Source organism: Saccopteryx bilineata, chromosome 1, assembly GCF_036850765.1.
Source record: "Saccopteryx bilineata isolate mSacBil1 chromosome 1, mSacBil1_pri_phased_curated, whole genome shotgun sequence".
Lineage (NCBI taxonomy): Eukaryota > Metazoa > Chordata > Mammalia > Chiroptera > Emballonuridae > Saccopteryx > Saccopteryx bilineata.
This window is the reverse complement of record NC_089490.1, coordinates 366,957,249-366,963,201: the sequence shown is the minus strand read 5'-3', so window position 1 is coordinate 366,963,201 and position 5,953 is coordinate 366,957,249. Positions and strand designations below refer to the sequence as shown.

General features: G+C 40.6%; 1 pseudogene; it reads right to left on the bottom strand.

The window, feature by feature from the left end:
* Positions 1-4,196: 4,196 nt before the first annotated feature.
* Positions 4,197-5,619, bottom strand: LOC136320708 (centrosomal protein CEP57L1 pseudogene; annotated as a pseudogene).
* Positions 5,620-5,953: the final 334 nt, after the last annotated feature.

The window sequence follows — 5,953 nt, the reverse complement described above, 5'->3', positions numbered from 1 at the left end:
CAATAACCTCTTCCTCAGCAGGCCATTTCAAACACTTAACAAAGGCCTGGACAGGGAGATGGGGTTCAATATGTGTTCGCTGAAAGAATGAAAAAGTAATGACAGAATATGTCACAGTGTGTCACCTGGGACCAGTCTTCTTTGTGTTTACTACTGCTGGTCTGATTTGCAAATACCACTTGCCTTGACTTCCAATACATTCTTATTTTTCCTGCAGCCATTTAAATGGATTGAACACATTCAGTATGATTAAATCCATAATCCAAAGTGATAAAAGATTCCAAAACAAAACTTTATGTGCAATCTTTAGAAGATCCTAGGGAAACAACTCATCATTTAAAAAACTGGTACATAAAGAAAAAGGAATAAGCACCCATCCTGCCTTTCTGATAGGACTGACTTCATCTCACCTTAATCCATCAGTTGCTAAAGGGAAGTTTATAAAAGTGCATCAGCTAGTAAGTGAAGACTGTGTAATATATTTAGAATATCAACATTTTGCAAACCCTAAAGAAATAATGAGTTTAGAGCAACGATTCTCAAATGAAGAAATTATGCTGGTTAGGGGATTGTCCTACCTGGGGAAGGGGTGCTATAGCATCTATTGGGTAGTGGCAGGGATGCTGCTAAACATCTGAAAATGCACAGGTCAGTCCCTCACAACAAGGATTGGACTGACTCAAAATGTCATTAGCGCTGAGGATGACAAACTTCACACTCTAGGCAATGATCTTTGATGGTTACACACACCACAAAAAGGGAGTCAGTCCGCCAGTATGTGCCTGCTGGTGGAAGTACACCATACGTCCTAGGGAGAAATCATGCCAGAAAATCAATCCTTAGTCTGTTCAAACATCTAGTTCAGTGGCTCTCAGACTCTAGGGTTCATTTCAATCACCAGGTGCTTGATAAAACACACAGTGCTGGGACCCTCAACCAAAGTTTTTCATTTGATAGGTCTGGGTGGGGCCCAAAAATCTGTATTGACAGTAAGTTCCCAGGTATTGATGTTGCCAGCTCAGGACCACGGTTTGAGATATAGTGACAATTTAAAAAAAATACAGAGGGCAAAGGAATATGTTAATTCACTATCATATTGATCCATTATATTTTATTATACTATGGGAATTCATAATATTGTTCTCTCCACTTTTTTATAGGTTTAAATTCTTCCATGATTAAAAAAATGAAAAAAAAATTGTAGAAGAAAATTTAATAAATAGGAAACGGTTTAAGTTATATTAATAAGAGAAAAATATATACTTACAGGAGAAAGAAACTAAGGGGAAAAGCCTGATATGTTAATTTTCGATGTCTCTGTGTGTAGAATTATGGCAATTTTTACAAACTTCTTTCTGCTCTCCTATTTTTCAGCATTAAAGACGCACTTTTTTATTTCAAGAGAGCTATAAAAATTGTGCTGTGTTCAGTCTTGTGAACTATTATTGTAAGGATCTACTTACTATATCTGTGTCTGTCCTCTAGTGTCCTACCTCGCCTCCTGGGGGGTCTTCTTCCCAGACACAGCCCTTTGCAGGCCACGGCAACCTGCCGTGAGTACCTGGCAGGCCTAAGCTAGATGCATGAAATGACACAAAGTGACTACCACACCAGGCATGACAAGAACTCTAAGATAGTGCCACTGGGGTTGAATGCTAAATTAATTAAACAAGGAAGCCATTAGACTGAGGTGGTTCTAATGTCATGGCAACTACATAATTGGAGACCTATAAATGCCTCAAGGTAATAAAATCAATACTTAAGGATGATCAGAAATAGCCATCTCAGCTTTAAGCTGTAGCCAATTAAATGTATATATATATATATATTTTGGCTTGGCATCTGCGTCTCCTTTATAAAAGCCTTTCCCCTAGCTCCTGTTGGCAGAGTACTCCTAACCACGTCAAGGTTAGCACTATCCCATTTGAATGGATTTTTACTCAAATAAACTAAAAAAAAAATGTAATATGCCCAGTTTATCTTTTAACAGGAGGTAAAGACCATGTTTCTCCTGACAAAAGAAATCAGGACAGGCTGCAATGAGTAAGAGGGGCCATTTGAATCAGAACACGAAGAGAATGCAGAATATTGTGACAGACAGAAAGGAAGTAGACACGGCAGATGAATGAAGAGGCAGCTGGCAATAGAAGCCACAGGGGCAAGGGCAGAGATGTGGAATCAGGTGAGCGCACAGCCCGCTGGGCAGGATTTCAGGAGCCTGGGAAGCTTGAGGGAGATGGAGGAGGTTGACAGGGGACACTTTGTGAAGGGCTAAGAGTGCTCACCACAGCTTGTCTAAGTGTTTTGCTTTTTCAAAGAACTTGCCTTATTCTGGACGTCTTCCCTATACCGCTGCCTTGCATAGATCTGGTTAATGCAGGCTCTTTTCTACTTTCCTTTCCTCTTAACCCCCAGTATGGACCATACTGTCCTCAAATAGGTGAGTATATTAGTTTCATTCCACAAAGCCGCCGTAACACTGCCCACAAATGCATAGGGTTCCAAGTTGAAGGACAGACTGAAGAGATTGCAAGGGCAGGTGCCTTCTGTCATGTCCTTTCCAGCCTGCAAAATTCCTGACCAAGGCCACCAGCTGTGAGCCTCCTCCACTGAGGGGTGAGACAGCCCAGGCACCCCTCATATATTGGGTTTCTAAGTGAAAGAAGTAAAATTTGTAAAGAATGCTCATTTCATGTGCAATGATTACCATAAAATTGCTCCTTTGTCTCAGCTGCAAGAGCAGACAATGGTGCTGAGACTCCTGGCTGGGGAGATTGTCCCTCTCCCTTTCTCCACCCTTAGCGCAGCTAGCCACGCTACACAAAGACTCCAGGAAACCAGGATCAACCAGACTTCCAACCGGAAACATTAGACAGCAGCCCTCTGGTCCAAACTCCTTCATCTTAGGGTGAAAGTATAAAATAGGACCTGGAGATTTAGATGGGACAGAAACTATTCCTCCCCAAAGTGTGGTTTCTGTGTTCCTTTGGGAATAGGTGAAAATACCAGACATTTCATTCACTCACTTAGTCTTTTGCTGTTTATACAGAGGCTGCTGGGTCACAGCCCAGACCCCTGGCTTCTGAGAAAGAGATGAGACACAGCAAATTGAGTCATTGCTTTTTCCAAGAAGAATATGGGAAAATTCACCGGGCTGATGATGCTGAGATTGAAGTACACGTATTTGATTCTTTTTTTTTTTAAGTGAGAGGAAGGGAGATAGAGAGACAGACTCCCACATGTGCCCTGACTGGGTCTACCTGGCAATCTCCATCTGGGACTGATGCTTGAATCAACTGAACTATCCTCAGCACCCAGGGCCAGTGCTCGAACCAATCAAGCCACTGGCTGTGGGAGAGGAGGAGGGAGAGAAGGGGGAGAGGGAGGGGAAGAGAAGCAGATGGTTGCTTTTCATGTGTGCTCTGACCAGGGATTGAACTCAGGACATCCGCACACCAGGCCAACACTCTATCCACTGAGCCCACAGGCCAGGGCTCTATTTGATTCTATAATACACAATGTTCTACATTTTAATCTCTCTCAAATGAGGATAAATCCTATAAATGGCAGAATTTTTTTTCTTGGTGGCACATAAAATATTGGTGTCTCCAATATTTGAGGGTGTCTTGAATTGGATACAAATTTTATAGTAAAAATCAATGACAGGGTGTTCAAAAACGGTTGATTCTAAAGTTCGTTTTTTGAATGGGTTGTGGTTCTTCAGGAACCAGAGCGTAGGGCTTATGGCCTGTGCTGGGGATTTTGATGGAATTGGATTTTGTATAGAAAAACAAAAAAGCCTTGTATTGACAAACTCTGTCCATCTTAGAGGAACTTTCCTCCCCATCCCAATCTTCCAAAGGAATACCTTCCAGGAGGCAGACTGGTGTTTTATCAATCTGAATATGAGATTGTGTGTTTAAAATTCCCTAGGTGTTTCTGGTCCTTAACAGAATGCCTAGAAATAGAATCAATCTTAGGCAGACAGACTTGGGGGTTTTTGTTTTTTGTTTTTCTTTGAATATATGCACCCTGACCTATTGATGTCACTCCATTAACATTAATAAAAATTTATTTATAAAAAAATACTACAACTTGACACTTTATAGAGGCTAAAACCATAATTCAAAATTTCATAAAGATATATTAAAGCCATTTTAGACAATTCAAGATCTCATTGACAGAATTCATTTAAGGTGGCAGTTTGCTATAGTGTTACTGTTTCCACAGGAAATCATCTCTTCTCAATTTCGTTTGAAGATTATGGACTTGTATTGGATGAAAGCTGCTGTTCTTCTGAAGAGAATTATTTAGCAAACTTTTTCTGGGGTTGTTTTTTCTGTTCTTTGATCGTTGAGGGCTGCTATCTTCTCGAACATCTGAAGCTTCACTCATCTTTGAGTTCTGAACTTTTTGCTGCAGTTTACGAACACTGTCTTGATGCTTCATCAGTTTGGAAATCTGCTCTCCTTTAATTTCCATTTTCTTGACTAAATGCTCTAGTTCACATTCTATATCTTCACAGATTGAATGGCTTTCAGTTTCCTTCATTTGATTCAATAGTTCTTGGTGCTCTACAGTCATTTGGTCCAGCTCATCTTGCATTGCCATCAGAAGTTCAGACAAATTGTCACCAGTGGAAACAGAATTTTCTGAGTCAGGAAGCACAGCTTTCCACTGGGAAGTTGTTCTAAGAGGCTTAAAGAGACAGCTAGGCTCAGTAACTTCAGCAGGTTTCTGAAGACTATGTTGCCTATAATGCTGCATCATCAGCAGAAGGTTTTGCATACTTGCACTGGCAGACTTCTCAGTCACCATCGGCACTGATCCAAACTTTGAATAAATGTGCTGAGGTGGCCCTCTTTTTAAATATTTCGTTTTCTTTGAAGATTTCTTCTTTTCCTTAAATCGTTTTGGATTTGATATGGAAGTCATTAAAATTCTATTGACTTCAAGCCCAGTTTGAAGCTCTGAAGCTTTGACCTGAAATAGCTTATGCTGATGTTCTTCTTCCTTAAGTTTTTCCTCTAAATATTTAATCTTGTCCTCAGGAATTTTCTGAGTTGTTGCAAGTTTAAAACACTCTTTTTCTAAGACATGAAGCGTTTCAAGTTTTGCTTGCAGCTTCATATGATCTTGTTCTTTTTCCCTTTGAAGCTGAGCCTGTTGTTCTAGGATCATATTCTTCTCTCACTCTACATTGACAACCATTCTCTTCGTATATTCTAGTTGCTTCTCTAGGAGTATACAGCAAGACTGAGCTGAGCTTAATTGTATACTTATATCTTTTTTCTGCTTTATCAGATCCTGGTGTACCAGATTCCTCTCATTTTCCAAGGCCTTTTTATACTGCGCTGCTTCTCTGGAAAGAAGGTTCAGGTTGTCTTCAGCTTGTGTTCTCTCTAACTCTAAATGATGAATCTTTTCCTGAAGAGTTTTTAAGGCTAAAACAAGAGCTTGGCTATTAGGACTATGAAGCATTTTAGGAGCAGTGACTTCAAAGGTCACAGAGTGGTTTTTCTGAGATAATTCATCATTCCAGGTGAATGATGGAACAAACAATCTTTCTGGAGGTTTAAGATAACTTCCCACAATACTATGTGCCAATTCAGAATCCATTACATTCTGTTCCACGTGCCCTCGGACTTGGACACCGGTCCTTCCCACGCAGATTACTGGAGTCCCTGGACTATAGAGGACAGCTGTAGATGGCTTCCCCTCCAAAATCTTTTTCTTTTAATTTTCCATTGATTTTATAGAGAGAAAGAAAGATAAGCTTCAACTCCTTGTTTCACTCAGCTCCATTTAGTTATGTACTCATTGACTACTTCTCCTGGGTGCCCTAACCCGGTGGTGCCGCAAACTTTGGTGTGCCTGATGGATGTTTTATCCGCTGGTCTACCTGCCCAGGGCCTCCTTCTTACTCTTCTTTCTCATCCAGTCCACAGAATCC